This window comes from Boleophthalmus pectinirostris, unplaced genomic scaffold (genome assembly GCF_026225935.1).
Source record: "Boleophthalmus pectinirostris isolate CB_2022bp ecotype Guang Dong unplaced genomic scaffold, ASM2622593v1 HiC_scaffold_17, whole genome shotgun sequence".
NCBI classification, from domain to species: domain Eukaryota; kingdom Metazoa; phylum Chordata; class Actinopteri; order Gobiiformes; family Gobiidae; genus Boleophthalmus; species Boleophthalmus pectinirostris.
In genome coordinates, this window is record NW_026571115.1 from 30,795,171 (window position 1) to 30,811,872 (window position 16,702).

The 16,702-nt window shown below is 38.3% G+C and overlaps 1 long non-coding RNA gene across 1 annotated transcript; it reads left to right on the plus strand.

The window, feature by feature from the left end:
• The first annotated feature begins 115 nt into the window (after nt 1-115).
• On the plus strand, nt 116-761 carry LOC129408567 (uncharacterized). Its single transcript, XR_008632012.1, has 3 exons — nt 116-337; nt 416-490; nt 640-761. It is a non-coding gene; the product is annotated as an uncharacterized LOC129408567 (long non-coding RNA).
• Nucleotides 762-16,702: the final 15,941 nt, after the last annotated feature.

Sequence of the window (16,702 nt, forward strand, 5' to 3'; positions counted from 1 at the left end):
TTGTACCAAAATGACAAGGAAACGCTGCCTATTCAGTGATACATATTTGTGTAGAAAACTGGGAATTAAAAATCTTGAATTCTTTTGTGTTTTGTGCACTGAAAAAACGGTCCGAGAGGGGTTGCTCAAATTGCAAAAACAAATTTGACAACAATAACATCACTTTTTTACGTTTCTCTGTCAAGCATGTTTAAATCTTACAAACATCGCTTGATTGTGGCCGATGTGAGACCTGCATGTTTTAATCAGGTTGAGGAAACATGAATGTTATAGTTGATGTTTCAGAAAAAAGGAAGATGTTTGAGAACCAACAAAACACAGACCACAGATGAACAAAGTAAGTAAACCAACTAAAATTATTTTAAAATTTTTCAAAATGAACTTCCTATTGAAACTGTTATCGTACTTGTACAAGGTGATGTGGCACTAGGAGACTTTATACCAGATGCCCTCCCTGTTACTGTGTTTAGAGGAAGAAAAGCAGCACATGGTGAGTTTTTTTTCTGCAGATACAGTTCTAATGTTCTTGTGATTCTGTTCTGGTCCGTTATTGTAGTAATAAGTACTTTAAGTGTATTTAAACATGTACAACAGAGTAGATCATCATGTGATCATCATGTGTTATTCGTGTGTCCACAGGCAGAGACCAGAGCTTCTTCACTGGAATAAATCTTCACACTGTCCAGCTCCAAACTGTGTGTCTCTGTCCCTGTGCTCTCTTTGTGTTTGATTCTGTTTAAGACAATACAGAACTGTAGAAAACTAAAGACTGTTTTTGTATTATTTTACAGAATTTGATCAATTAAATTAAATTATACATACTTATACATTTCATGATAAGGTACCATAAGATAAATATGCATATTCAGCATGATTTGTTCAAATTTCATCAACATGAAAAAGTGACGTTCATGTTCTGAGAAAAATATGTGTAGAGAGGATCAAAAAAAGTTTCAAAGCCTAAACATAATTTTATTGCGTGCAACCGCTGTCCATAACTTTTTTACGCAAATCCAGCAACTTTTTTTTTTCAGTGTGAGTTTGTCAGCTCTGTCATCTTAAAGTGTCAACTCTGTCACACGTTCAACTCAATGTTATAAAATATGTTAATTATGTTATTATGTGCAACTTAAGCCATGAAATGCTATTTAAACACATTTGTAAGTTCACAAATAATATTGTAGTAACTCAGAGGGTAGAGGTGGATTTGTCAACTCCGTCAACGACCGGTCAACTCAGACATGAAACCTTGAGCTGATGAGCTGAATTTTGAAGAAAATGTTTTCATAAGTTTACCTTTTAATTCAATGTAATGCCCTTTTTATTCAAATAAAAAGAGTTTTAAAAAGTTTTTTTGGACATGATACAAAAAAATTACTATAATGGTCATAGTTTTCTACAGCGCTTTTCCACCTTCGAGGCTCAAATCGCTTTATGACAAGGAACCACTCACACATTCACACACACACACTCATACACTAGAGTACACACACACACACACACACTGGGAGCGAGGTGGCTTAAGTGTCTTGCCCAACGACACAACGACAGCGTTCATCTGTGGGAGCTGGAATCACATCAGCCAACCTGTGGGCTGACCGCTCAACCCATGATGTTTATAATGTTCAACTAATAATGTAAATAAACCAATATCTTTATTATTAGACAATATTATTTAAATTTAAGGAGCGGGATTGGAACCGTCAACCTGCAGATCAGTGGACAAACGCTCTACCAACTGAGCTACTGCCGCCCCTAAATATAAATATTTTTAAAGAAACATGTCAGAATAATTTTATTATCCCATATTTGCTAAATACTGGTGTGATATTCTATGTCTATGAGTTAACCATTTATGTACTACAATTCTTTGATTTATAATGTACCAATCACTTGTCACTTGTTGAATAACCTCTGTGTGTTTGACAACTGTGTGCAGTGTCCTATCGCTCTAGTGAACCTCGAGATGATTCCTCACATGAAGCCAACTTCCACTGTCACACATGCAAGAGTTATGATGGTGTCTGTCCATACCTAAGGCACCTTGTTACGACCCAGCTCGTTTGGGGTGAGGGAAGTAACAAAAATAAAACCAAGATGTAAAATGGAATAAATTAAGTAATGTTTAATTAACAGGAATGTAAAGGTAAATTAACAAAACACTAAAAATATACAGAAAACAACCTAAACTAAGAAACAGAACAACAGAATAAACAGAGTTTTGTGCCAGAAAAGGGGTCACGCAGGCTTACACTAAAACGAGTGGTAAAACTTAGGGACACACACTAAACTAAACACAAGTTCCCCAAATTAAACCACATAAACCCACAAACAGAATCGAGTGACCAAATCAAAAAAGGCACAAAACAGAACTAGACTAACACACAAACACAAAACAAAATGGCAGACTGGCCACCAAGACCAGCAGCCCCGAGCAGGTGCTGGTCATCTCCTTAAATAGGGGGAGGTGGCTGCAGGTGAGGTGGGCGTCGACTTGCCCCACCAATCACAGACCAGGACTCCTGCAGCAGGAATCAAGAGAACTCTGCAGAAATATTACAACTAAGGCCTGGGGCTGTAACACACCTCCTGATTGTTAATCATGTTTTATGTGTTTGTACTATGCATAGCTGCACCAGTTTCTTATTATGTCTTGGCTGTTTCCCCTTCCCCTTGAGAATTATCGTTCTGTAACTAGGGCCTCCTAATGAAATAAAAAGAGGAGAACGGCCTTGAGTCATCAGAACGTGTGGAGACTGTTGGTTTTGATGCCCACTCTCTGCCCGTTCTCCTCGCGAGTAAAACTGAATTAATCTCTTGTCTTTCTTCTTGTTTACAATGTTTAGATAAACCTAACAAACACTTCCAGGATATAGATCTCCCTTAGGTTTAACTTTATAACATGTCATAAGAAAGATATTTTTAAAATGTTCTTCTACAAATTGCTGTGTTTTAAAGAAGACCTGTTGCTCAACTTCAAAGATAAATACAGCAAGTAAATGTGTTTAATGCTATACTGTGGAACATTCCAACAAAGCAATAACATCTCCTTAGACAGAAGCAGGTGGCCGATCCCCGATAAGAAGGTCACGTGGTACATTTTTAACTTGAACACGATAATTAAAAAATAGGTTCTGACTTCTGCTCATTTATTTCATTTAATTCTTCATACCCTTGTTGTTTTGCGATCCCACTGCTCTATTTGCATTGCAGATTCGCCGGCCTTTCTCGAGGTGTTTTTCCCATGAGCCTCCTGTGTTTAAGCCACAGTTTCGCCACTAATAATTGTACAGTGTGTTGTGTTGCTGTAGCCTTGTCTTTGCCTTGATGTTATTACACAAGACGCCCACTGTGAGGCCTTGAGCCGCTCCCACACGGACACGCACGGGAGGTACACACACTGGCCTTAAGCGTCTGTGTGTGTGTGTGTGTTTGTGCGTTTGTGCGTGTGTTTGTGTAGGAGAAGTGACGACAGCAGCTCCACCTGGGTAAATCACAACAAACACCAGACTTATAATAATGAGCTGCATTTATACAGCGCCTCTCAAGACACCCAAGAGCGCTTAAAGGTCCATTGTGTAAGTTTTTAGTTGGAGGTCACCTAATCCGTGTATCATTCTTTCATTTGTGTTTCAAAATATAACCAAAAATAAGAAAATGAAAAAAAAAAAAACACAACTATTTTCTTCATTATTTGTCTCCAAAACCAAAATGAAAAAAACAGACAACGATTTGTTTTTTTCAGTTTTTGAATTTGTGTTTAAATGAATAATGGTAAAAATGGATAGCGGCCGTTTCCTGTTTCCGTGACTTAAACTGAGATGCCGGACTGAACCAGGACTGAACCAGGATTGAACCAGGACTGAACCAGGACTAAACCAGGATTGAACCAGGACTGAACCAGGACTGAACCAGGACTAAAACAGGACTAATCCTGGACTACACCAGGACTGAATTAGAACTAAAACAGGACTAAACCAGGACTGAGTGTCGAGACAGGCCTGGAGGTGCGCCCGCGTAGACCGTCAGGTGATCAGTACTGGACCAGTACTGAGACCAGTACCTGGTTTTGTCCTGGTTCAGTTCTGGTTTAGACCTGATTTAGACCCGGTTCAGTCCTGGTCTCAGTCTCGGTCTCAATCCCGGTCTCAGTCCTGGTCAGGTCCTAGTCTCAGTCTCGGTATGGTCCGGGTTTCAGTCCCGCTCTCAGTCATGGCCTCAGTCCCGGTCTGGTCCCGGTCTGGTCCCAGTCTCAGTCCCGTTTTCAGTCCCGGTCTGGTCCAGGGCTCAGCCCCGGTCTAGTCCTGGTCTCAGTCCCGGTCTCAATCCCAGTCTCAGTCCTGGTCAGGTCCTAGTCTCAGTCCCAGTCTGGTCCCGGTTTCAGTCCCAGTCTCAGTCCTGGTCTCAATCCTGGTCTCAGTCCTGATCACTCAACAGTCTACGCGGGCGCACCTCAGAGCCCGTCCTGACACTCAGTCCTGTTTTAGTCCTGGTTCAGTCCTGTTTTAGTCCTTGTGCAGTCCTTGTTTAGTCCTAGTTCAGTCTTTTTAATCCTGGTTTAGTCCTGGCTCAGTCCTGGTTCAGTCCGGCATCGCAATTTAAGTCACGGAAACGGGAAACGGTCATTATCCATTTTTTCCATTATTCATTTAAAAAATCGAAAACTGAAAAAAAGTAATCATTATCTGTTTTTTTCATTTTGGTTTTGGAGACAAATAACGAATGAAATTTTTTGTTTTTTCGGTTTCTTATTTTTGGTTTTATTCTGAAAAACCAATGAAGGAATGATACACGGATTTCACCTGCTTGTTTCTATGGCGATGTCATTGCTCTGCCTGGAATGTTCCACAGTGTGACATTAAACAGCTCTACTTTTACATTTATTCCATTACAGGTGGTTTTATAGCAGACAAGCACCTAGAAAATCACATTCTGACTGTGAGCGGGGTCGCCTCTCCACAGATCTGACCTGTAACTTGGTCTAGTTTGGTCTCCGTGAAGTTGGAAAGGTTTAATATCAGAAAAACATTTGACAGGCTCACTTTTCCTCCAGAAAAGTTACACAATGCACGAGACGATTTTGTGTTTTCTAGACAAACCAACACCTTAAGAACAAACAGATAAATTCAGATTTGTCCTTGTATATGTGTTTGCTTTTATCGTGTGCGTCAGTGTTTTTGGCTCAGAGTGTATGATTGTGCATTTGTATTATGTCGCCCACTCGCTGATTCATGAATTTCGCCTGTGAGGAATTGTGGTGCCCGTCTAAACTCAAACCTACTGTACTTCACACGTACCACTTACACAATGACCTCAGCAGTACTAGGTGAGAGCTGACTCGTGAAAATACTACACCAAATGTACTGAGGTGGACAAGAACTGCAGTACAGGATGTATGAACGTATTTTGGATATGTGAAAAAATGAAAACAAAAGGAGCAGGGTTTCCTTTTCTGTTTTACTGACAAAATTTCAAAACTTTGCCATGACTTTTTCATGACCTAAAGTGAGTTTTCCATCACTTTACGGCACCTGCATGTGTAGAATTGATCAGACTTTTAGGGATAAATATGAATTGTTATGTCGTTCCACTCACCTTATAGTTTGGGATTATAGTTTTTTAACATTCAAAATACTGTCAGTGCATTTATTATCGTCTCTTTAAAAAAAAAAAAGTGCAGATGTTCAAAAATAATCATAATAGTCTAATGAGAACTTAACAGAATGCAGTAGTTGCTTAAAAGACATACGAAAATTCCATACATTTTCCAAAACTTTGATTGAATTTACAAAATCCTGTGACTTTTCCAGGCCTGGAAATGGACATTTTCAATTTCCATGACTTTTCCAAGATCCTGGTTCAGTCCTGGTTCAGTCCTGGTTTAGTCCTGGTTCATTCCTGGTTTAGTCCTGGTTCAGTCCTGTTTTAGTCCTTGTTCAGTCCTAGTTCAGTCCTGGTTCTGTCCTGGTTCAGTTCTGTTTAAGTCTTTGTTCAGTCCTGATTTAGTCTTGGTTTAGTCCTGGTTCAGTCCTGTTTTAGTCCTGGTTCAGTCCTGGTTCAGTCCGGCATCATCGTCCATTATCCGTTTTTTTCCATTATTCATTTAAACAGAATTTGAAATTGACATTTTGAATTTCCATGACTTTTCCAGGATTTCCATGACTGTGGGAACTCTGGAGGAGTCTAAACTTGAGTCTCTGATGGAAAGATGGATGGAAAATAAGTGAGCTATTGCTTTTTTGCTGAGAAATTCCACTTAAACGTGCACGGCGTAAACTCTGCCTTAGATTTATTCAATTACAAGTGGTTTTATAACTCAAAAATACTGCGATCTGACCTGTAACTTGGTCTGGTTTGGCCTCCATGAAGATAGAAAGGTTTAATTATTTAAGGTGTACTGTGAAACATTACAGTCATAGTAATTATGTCTCCATGGAGAAAATCATTTGAAGGACCCTCCAGCAGGAACGTTACACAATGAACCTTGGGCAAGACACTTAACCCACATCCCAAATCTGTATTTCAGACTCATGGTCCATTTTTAAAACAGACAAGGACATGTGACAATACAAAACATCAAACATTTATGTTTTTAAAAGACAGACATACCAGCGTCTCTACACATTCGACTGATCTCTTATTGCACTGAATCTCATATTTGTGAGTGACATTTGTGAGTGAAAGTTGTGACAAGCACAAAAACTCATTCCGGTGAATAATTCAGAATGCTCAAAATGCCTGAGGTACACTGTAAACTTGAACAATTAAGCAAGGCGTGTCCAAACTACGGCCAGTGGGCCAAATGTGGCCCTCGGACAATTTTTTCTTGGCCCTCAGGTTTCCAGGTGACTTGGCCCAAATTACCTTACATCAATTAAAAATTAACTTTTTACTGCAAGTTTTCTGAAAATCTACTTTGATAAAGCAAATATTGAAGATTTGGTGTGTGGTTTTGAGGATTTTAGCATGAATAAAGTTTTAAACATGCACATATTTCAATTATTCACTGTACTGAGCTCCCGTCTACGGCCCTCGATCAGCCCTCTGCTCCGTCTGTGTTTAGATATGTGACCCTTATTGAAAAAAGTTTGGACACCCCTGAATTAAGCAGTAATTAAAACAAAGTGAGGTAAAAGGTTCTAATTTCTTTTTAAATTCATATATTTAAAAAAAAAGATAATATCTAATTAAAACATTTAGGTTAAAAACAATTCAAATAATTAATTTATTGTGCAGAAATTCAGATAATTGCATCTAAAAGTTTTAAATTATAATTAAGTAGGGCATGTAACTTTTTTTTTTAATTATTCAAGAATAATTTTTTTTTGGATTAATTTGAGCATTCGGAATAACTTTGGCTCATTGCAAACTGACTTAAAGGTGTATTGAGTAACTTTTTTGGTTAAAGCTCGTCTCCATAGAGATGTTATTGCTTTGTGCGAGTCTGGTATTAAACCTTTCTATCATCATGGATTATTAAAGCTTTCCAACTTCATGGAGACCAAACTAGACCAAGTTACGAGTCAGATCTGACCTGTAACCTGTTTAATACGTCTACATTTACATCTCCGCCAGAAAAGTTACACAATGCACCTTTAAAGCCCTCAAGAGTCGATTTTAAATAACCAAGAAGACAACAGTTTTATAGACAAATCAACACCTTTAAGACAAAAAATAATATTCAGATTTGTCCTTGCACATGTATATTTTTTGTTGTCATGTCGTCAGTGTTTTTGGCTCAGAGTGTATGACTGTGCATTTGCATTATGTCGCCCATTCGCTGATTCATGAATTTTGCCTGTGAGGAACTGTGGCGCCCGTCTAAACTCAAAGCCTACTGTACTTCACACGTACCACTTACACAATGACTTCAGCAGTACTAGGTGAGAGCTGACTCGTGAAAATACTACACCAAATGTACTGAGGTCGACAAGAACTGCAGTACAGGATGTATGAACGTATTTTGGAGATGTGAAAATGTGAAAACAGGAAGAGTCTAAACTTGTGTCTGACGTTTTGAGCTTTGACGGAAAGTGAGGTGTTGCTTTTGCGCTGAGAAATTCTACTTCGGCGTGCACTGTGTAACTTTTTGGTTGGGAGTCTGTCACTTTTTGTTTCTATGAATATAAATGGATTTATAGCTCAAAAGTTCCTGGAAAAACTGTAACTTTATCTGGTTTGATCTGCGTGAAGATAGAAAGGTTAAATGTCATACTGTGAAACATTACAGTAGTGTTGTAGTCAAGACCGCACTAATCGAGACCAAGACCTGTCTGAGGGTCCAGGACAAGACAAAGACCTCTGACGCTCAAGACCGAGACAAGACCAAGACTTTTAAAGGCTGAGACTGGTACAAGACCAAGACTTTTAAAGGCAGAGCCTGAGACAAGACCGAGACAAGACCAAGACTGTTAAAGACCAAGACAAGACCAAGACTTTTAAAGGCAGAGCCTGAGACAAAACCGAGACAAGACCAAGACTTTTAAAGGCAGAGACTGATACAAGACCAAGACTTTTAAAGGCTGAGACTGGTACAAGACCAAGACTTTTAAAGGCAGAGCCTGAGACAAAACCGAGACAAGACCGAGACTTTTAAAGGCAGAGACTGAGACAAGACCGAGACTTTAAGACGAGACTGAAGACAAGACCGAGACTTTTAAAGGACGAGACTGATACAAGACCGAGACTTTTAAAGGCAGAGACTGATACAAGACCGAGACTTTTAAAGGCAGAGACTGATACAAGACCGAGACTTTTAAAGGCAGAGACTGATACAAGACCGAGACTTTTAAAGGCAGAGACTGAGACAAGACCGAGACTTTTAAAGGCAGAGCCTGAGACAAGACCGAGACAAGACCAAGACTTTTAAAGACCGATACTTTTAAAGGCTCAGACCAAGACAAGACCGAGACTTTTAAAGGCAGAGACCGAGACAAAACTGAGACTTTTAAAGACCGAGACATGACCGAGACTTTTAAAGGCAGAGACCAAGATAAGACCGAGGCTTTTAAAAGCAGAGACTGAGAAAAGACCGAGACTTTTATAGGACGAGACTGAGACAAGACCGAGACTTTTAAAGGCCAAGACTGAAACAAGACCAAGACCATGGCCCATCAAGACCCGACCAAATCAAGACCCTCTTTGTAATTTTCAACATGTATTTGTATTTTACAGTTATTTTGGCACATTTATATCAACGTTATTCTTTCAAGGCCGAGACCAAACACAGACGAGTCCGAGACGAGACCAAGACTGCAAAAAAAACTGTGTCTTGGCAGATCTCGAGACTAATACCGGTCTTGAGTACTACAACACTAGATCACAAACATAGCAATTTCGTGTCCATGGAGAAAAGCGTTTAATGAACCCTCCAGAATCCCTGTAAAGCAGATGTAAATGTAAAGTCGAGCTGCTTAATGTCATACTGTGGAACATTACAGGCAAAGCAAGAACATCTCCATGGAGACGAGCAGGCTGAGACAGTCAAAATTGATTTCGGATACACTAACTTCAGTAAGTACTTGTTAGAAATCTGCTCTTCCCATTAGCTACAATTGTAAATACTTGTCATTCACAAAGTTTGTCTTTTGTTTTGAGCCCAAACATGTGTCCGGTGCAAACAGAGAGCCGAGGAAATCCACACTCGCACGACCTTATATGGTAATACAGTCTCTTATGTAAAGCGGTGGTTGTCTCGTACTCATGCAAATGCAGAATCAGTCATGTGTAAATGCTCTGTTTGCATTTGAGACAGACACGCCCACACCGCAGGCTAGAAAGAGGATTCAGGATTCATTCTATCGGCTTTTGTTATCATGCAGCAGGGTTTTTTAATACTTTGTGATACAGTAACGTCAAAAAGCGCATACTACGTTATTTTCTGAGCGACGTTATATGTCGTTTTCTCATCATAAACATACTCATAAACAAGAAGTACTCTTACGTGAAACTACAGACACTGAAGTTAAAAAATCTATTGAAGTAAAAGCATTAAAGTATCTGGAAATGTACCGAAAGGGTAAAAAGTAAACATATTTTGCACAGATTTTGACATTTAATAAAACTTCAAATGTAGATTTCTGCTGACCGGAAAAATTTAATTGATCAAAGCTGTTTTTATTTGTATATTTTTGTTTGTCCCAAAAAGTCATGGGGAAGGTTTTAATGTTCTGGAATTTTCTGGGCAGGTAGTGATTACACAAGGGAGGGTCAGGACTAAACCAGGACTAAACCAGGTCTAAACCAGGACTAATCTTGGACTTGAGAGAGAGAACCCCGAGACCGCGGAACAGGGTGTCCACAAAGCGTGATTAGGCGACGTCTGCGCTTACCTCCGGGAGGCGTGGAGCTCTGTGCAGGTCCTTTTGCCTGCGGTCACCCGACGGTCTACACGGGCGCACCTCCAAGCCCGTCCCAACAGTGAGTCCTGGTTCATTTCTGGTTTAGTCCTGGTTTAGTCCTCCTGGTTCAGTCCTAGGTTAGTCTTTGTTTAGTCCTGGTTTAGTCTTGGTTCAGTCCGTGCCCTGTGCGGTGCAAAAGTGCGGCATCTCGATCAGTGTTTCTTCTGCTCTGTAAATAAAGCCTGTGAAGTGATGACACGTCGAGTCGCATCTGTGAATTGGTATTCGTACCGAAGAAAGTGTAACCGTTTTATTTCATAATGGTGGAATGTCAACAGGTCCGGGCGGGTGTGGGTACTGTGGGAATTAATTTCTGTATTTTTAGTTTTTCATTCATGTTAATTCACCATGCAATGTGGAAGGGGTTCAATGTTCTTGTACATGTGTCATAAAGAGAAGTCAGTGTCTGAACTTTAAAATGTCAATGAGTTTGGGACATGTTATGATGGACTTTGTGATGTATATGAGACATAAAGGGGGAGTGTCTGAACTCTTTAACATATGACTATCTGTGGTTACACTGTCTGGGTCAACATTTCTGTGAATTTCCTGTAAATACCAGTTACAGTTTGTCAATATTCTGACGAGATGGTCAGTATAAAGCTGTCAGCTCTTCTTGTACTAGGAGAGGTGACGTGGAGAGATGCTGTGTGAATCAACTTGAATCAAGAGATCTGTACCTGTGTGAGCCTAATAAAGAGACATGTTTCTGAACACCTTTAATCCTTCTGGACTCTCTTTTAAGGCTCTTTTCAGGCCCCTCCAGAAGAAGCTGACAGTACTTTGATATAATCATGGGTTAAAGGGCGGGTGTGGGTCTCCAAAAATGGACCCGTACAGGACTCTCCTATGTACCACTGGCTAGTTCCTGTTCTCTCCAAAACTTCCATGTGGTCTTACCCTGCGTTTGATTACCTTCCAACTCCCACTTGGACCTCAGATTTGACGTCTCGTCCGAGCTTGAAGCGTATTAATATGTTTCGCGTGTCGGACTCGGGGACTACAACGCCCGTTATCATACCCACAGACAGTGATATGGACGCTGTAAAGTATTGCAGTGATACAAGTGACTGAAATTAAAATTAAACCACCAAAGTGTCCAAAGTGTCCAAAGACAATGAAAACACTTCATATTTACAAGTCACAGTGGCCGTAGCATCTTGGATTCGGACTCGGACTCCTTGCTCGGTCTACTATTTCCGGCGCTGACGTCCAAGTCCTCTTGTCCCAGGTAAAGTGGCGTGTCATGCGTGTCACTAGGCAACTTCCTCGGAAAACCGATTCGGAAGGATAATCAAACACATCTGTGTAATCCCTCAGTGGTCCAGGTAGGTTCCATGAGCGTATACTAGTCTATGTGCTCTTATATTTGTCCTAGTTTATTCTAAAGAAAAGTCCTCAAAATTGTGTCTATAACAGGAAATGACTTGACACCATGGAAAAAAAAACAACTAAACTCTTTTAAAATGCATGATAAAACTTAAATGTCTCATATTACACTATTCTGATCCATGTTATAATGTTGTTTCCTCATCAAAAACAGACCTGGAGTTGTGTTTTGTTTCATCAGAATCTGTATCAACTTCATTCCTTAGTATAGAAATAAAGTTTGCCATTTTTAGTATCGTGACAACTCCCCCGCAGCTATCAGAATCCAAAATAGCTGCTGCGCTCAGGGCTAAAGTGAAATTGTGTCGTGGCCTGCCTGCCCGTCAGTTTGCTTTTTATTTGCGAGATGTCTGGAATTCCTCCGCCTTTACTCACTCGACTCTTCCAGCTGTGAAGAGGTTGCCAGGCAGTGTCCAAACAGGCTCCGAATGGTGCGCTAGAGCCTGCGTTGCCAGGAGAAGAAATCAAAAACAAGTGTTGAGAAGAGAAATGGAGCTCTGGCAGGTTTAGCGAAGGCCATAAACAATCGTGACAGCTGTGCATTGAAGCTCCATACACTGCAAACATAACAGACAAGTGAAAGTGAGATGAATGCAGAACCTAGAGTAGTTTCAACCAGTAACTAGACTGAGTTTATGCAGCTTGTTTTTCTGACTGATTTTGGAAAGAATGTACTCAAGTAAAACTAACGCAGCTTCAAAATAATATTACTCAAGTAGAAAAACAAAGTGGTGGTCCAAGAAATTACTGAAGTAAGAGTAAAAAAGTATTTGCGAAAAGTATTTCTTAAGTAATAGAAATAACAATATCCAAATCTGTCGGTACAATATTTATTGCGATATTTTCGAGAGGCTGATATAATTCTAGAAACTTTTTTCCTTTAAAAAATACCCTGACAAGATTTTGGTGTGAATTATTTCCGTCAAAATTCTAAGAATTAAAGTAAAAACATATTTCTTCATGTTGTCTGCACTGAAATGAATCATGGGATATGTAGTTTCTGATGTTTATTAGCTATTGCTACTAGGGATGTAACGATGTCCAAATCTCTTGATCTGATATTTTCGCAATATGCATCTCACGGTACGATATTTATTATCGATATTTTCGACATTTTTTGCTTTTAAAATACCATAAGAAGATTTTGGTGCGAATTATTTCCGTCATAATCCCAAGAGTTCAAGTAAAAAACATATAATTTCATGAAATGAATCATGGGATATGTAGTTTCCGATGTTTATAAGCTGTTGCTACTATAAAATCATACATTTAAGCAAAGGAACTTGTAATTCAATATATTACAATGTCCCACAATATTATTGTGAGACTTTTGACGATACGATATTACGATATTTCAATTATTGTTACATCCCTATTATGTACTCTTTCATTTATTTATGTTTTGGTCAATATATTTTACTGAGCATATTTCAATATTTTATACAAACATCACTTCAACAAAAAGATGAGAGTACATCAGTACACAGTACACAATTTTACTACACAAACACTGCAAAAAACAAAATCTAGTCAAGTTAAGATGACTTGAATTAAGATTGAGTAAATTTCACTTGACAAGTAAAGTGATCTGCCAGTGGAATGAGACTTTTTGTACTGAAAATATAAAAATACATCTTGCTACACTGAAAATAAGAAACAAAATCAAATGTTGCTTGAGTTAAGAAAAACACACGTCACATACCACACACACACACGCTAGTTTGTGCTTGTGTTCAGGTTTCGCCAACTGTATTTTGCCTCCCTCGGCGAATTCGCGCTGCCTTCTCCCTGTCAGGCAAAATTTCACCTCCATTCAGAGTCACTGAGAGCCAAGTGAAATTCACTGTAATGGAAACAGCCGTTAATACAGTATTTAGAGGTGAAATAACAATAAAATACTGTGAAATCCTGGTAAGATAATTAAAAAAACAAATACAACAATAGTTTATTGTGATGTGATGTTTTTACAGTAAACTTCGAAAGTACAGTCCCATAAAGTTAAATCCTGTAAAGTGATAATATGGCAACTTACTGTGAAATTTTACAGATGAATATTGTGAAATCCTGGAAATTATTTACAGTGTGTATTTCATTGGTGGATAATTTTACTTGTCAAGTTGAATTGACTCAAATAAAGTAAAATATTCTTAATTTAATTTATTTTAACTTACCTAGATATAGTTTTTTTCCAGTGTATACTACCAGTCAAAAGGCTAGATGCTTTCATTTAATATTTTTTTCTGTATATTTATTGCTTTCTACATGTAATATATATACAGAATATATCAAATATTTACTTTATATAATGACTATCAGTCAAAAGTCTAGACGCTTTCATTTAATGTTTTTTTTTTTTTTTAATATATGTTACTTTGTTCGTGTAATATATATACAGAAGACATCAAATATTTACTTTATTTAATGGATGTCTTCTGTATGTACAAACAAATACAAAAATAAAACATAATTAAATATATTTAAAAAACAATGAATTAATAATAATAAAAAAATAAGAAAAATAACAACTTCTTTACACTTAAAATAAGAAACAAAACTGAATGTTGCTTGAACACTTATTCCATTGGTAGATCATTTGACTTGTTGAGTTAAATCGACTCAAATGAAGTAAAATGTACTTTATTTAAGTCTTTTTAACTTTTTAACTTTATATATATATATATATATATATATATATATATATATATATATATATATATATATATATATATATATATATATATATATATATATATATATATATAGAGGACATCAAATATTTACTTTACATAATGAATGTCTTCTGTATGTACAAATAAATACAAAAATAAAGCATAATTAAATAAATATGGATAAAAAACACTTTAATCATCTGCAGAAATGGAAGTACTGTCCCCAAAGTATCAACGCAGGAGGCTTCAATGCTCATTAAACTTTTCTGTTGTGCCCTTTAAAGTGAATTTTTCTAATTCCAACAGTGACATTGTGTCTCACAGCCAGGACAATGTATATGGAAGTCTTTTTAAAATTATTATTATTTCCAGTTTACACAACAAACGTGTTTTGGTGCTTTGTCTCTCCAGTAATTATTGAATTAAGAACCATTTACGACGCTACGATGCTGTCGTGATCACATGTTTGTATTACATAAGATAATTGTAGTGTTCTCCTCTTATGCAAACACGTTATTATTCACATTATTATTCAAGTGTGTTCAAAGCAGCTGCATGATTGTAATTACAGGCTCACTAAGAAAAAAGGAAAGATTAAAAGAAAAGCAGCTGAAGTATTTTGTCTACAAATGTGACGCAAAAAAGTTTCTTGAGAAAATAAATTCCTCTCACTAACACAAACCAACCCTTTCTGCTTTTAGGCCTATTATTCCAAGTTTGGGCATGGTATTTATTATATGTTTACTCGTTCTTGTTTGTTCTTGAGCTGAAACAGAATAGTGTTTTCTGTTTGCGTGTTTAAACTACTTTGTTACAAACAGACAGGGCAGATATAAGTCGGGTGTTACCTGGAAAAGTGGGTGCGTCACGGTTTGGCACGGCCTGTTTCCTCCTTCTTCAGATATGAGCTGCTACAGTCGATGGGCCGATGCACTTTCCTCCTAAATAATGTACAATATTCACTTATTATTTATAAGTTGTGACACAGAACTTTATCAGGTTGTTCTGTAAGTCTTTTGTTTACTTTCATATTGTTTTTGCTAATACACCCAGAGCTGGATTACTCTTATTATTATCTCTTTTTTGGGGGGTTATAATTCAACAGTTTAATGACACAGTTTCCCAGTGGACTTATGCAAAGTCACTTTTATCTAATCAGGTCAACAATCCATTAATCAAAGGCTGTGTATTTGCCTCATAAGTGTTTTGCAGTAACATGTGTTACAAAAGGGTGTGTGAACAACTGCTCAATTCACTGTGTCAATAACCTCAATAGTCACTTAGCCGCTCCTGTTCACCACACCGACACATGATCTCATTAACATGCTAAATGTCTCATTTTAAACACGGCTGCAAAGTTTTTAACAGGAGTGAACAGGCAAACACACGTTACACCAGTGTTATCTTCACTGCACCGGCTTCCTGTTCAGTTCATGTTGTTTTTAAAATCTTGGTTTTATCTCACAGAGCTCCAAATGGACAAGCGCCCCAGTACATCAGTGACTTACTGAACCCCTACACCTCAGGCCGCACCCTCTGGTCCTCAGGTCAGGGCCTCTTGATGGTCCCAAAGACCCAATTTAAAACTTGGGGGGACTTGTGCTTTCAGGCTGTGGCCCCCAAATTATGGAAGACCCTAACCCTAATCCTACATGAGGCAAACTCTAGAGACCCTTTTAAAAAGCAGCTCAAGACACTGCTTTTTAGACAAGTTTTAGTTGCCTTTGTAATTCTTCTGTTCTTGTACATGTCGTCAGTTTTTTTTTATCTGTGAAAGGTGCTATATAAATAAAGGCTTACTTACTTACTTACACCCCTCACAAACATCACAAACATTGTAGGAAGTAGGTTACCATTTTATGTTGTATATTCTCTTTTCTTGTTCACTATAAAGTAGGCTTGTTTGCTTCTACGTGAGTAATATGCGTGAGGTAATAAGTGCATTACCCAGGCTCAGACTGCAGTATTCTATATAATTAAAAGTTACAAGAGGAGCTCAGACCACACGTGCAGTCCGCTGGGACTGCCTGCCGCTGTGCTCCATATTAATTTAGTTGGGAGTCTATTTTTGCTGGACGCTGGAGCCCACCACAGCCTTTTCACTCAATAAATAAACAGTTATCACGTGAACACGTGCTCTTGAGCATGCAGCTTCAAAGGCGGGGACCACAACAGTACAGCAAAGCTCCAGAGTGTGAGGGTCACACCACTGCAAAACCAGTCCACACCAGAGACTCTGCTGGA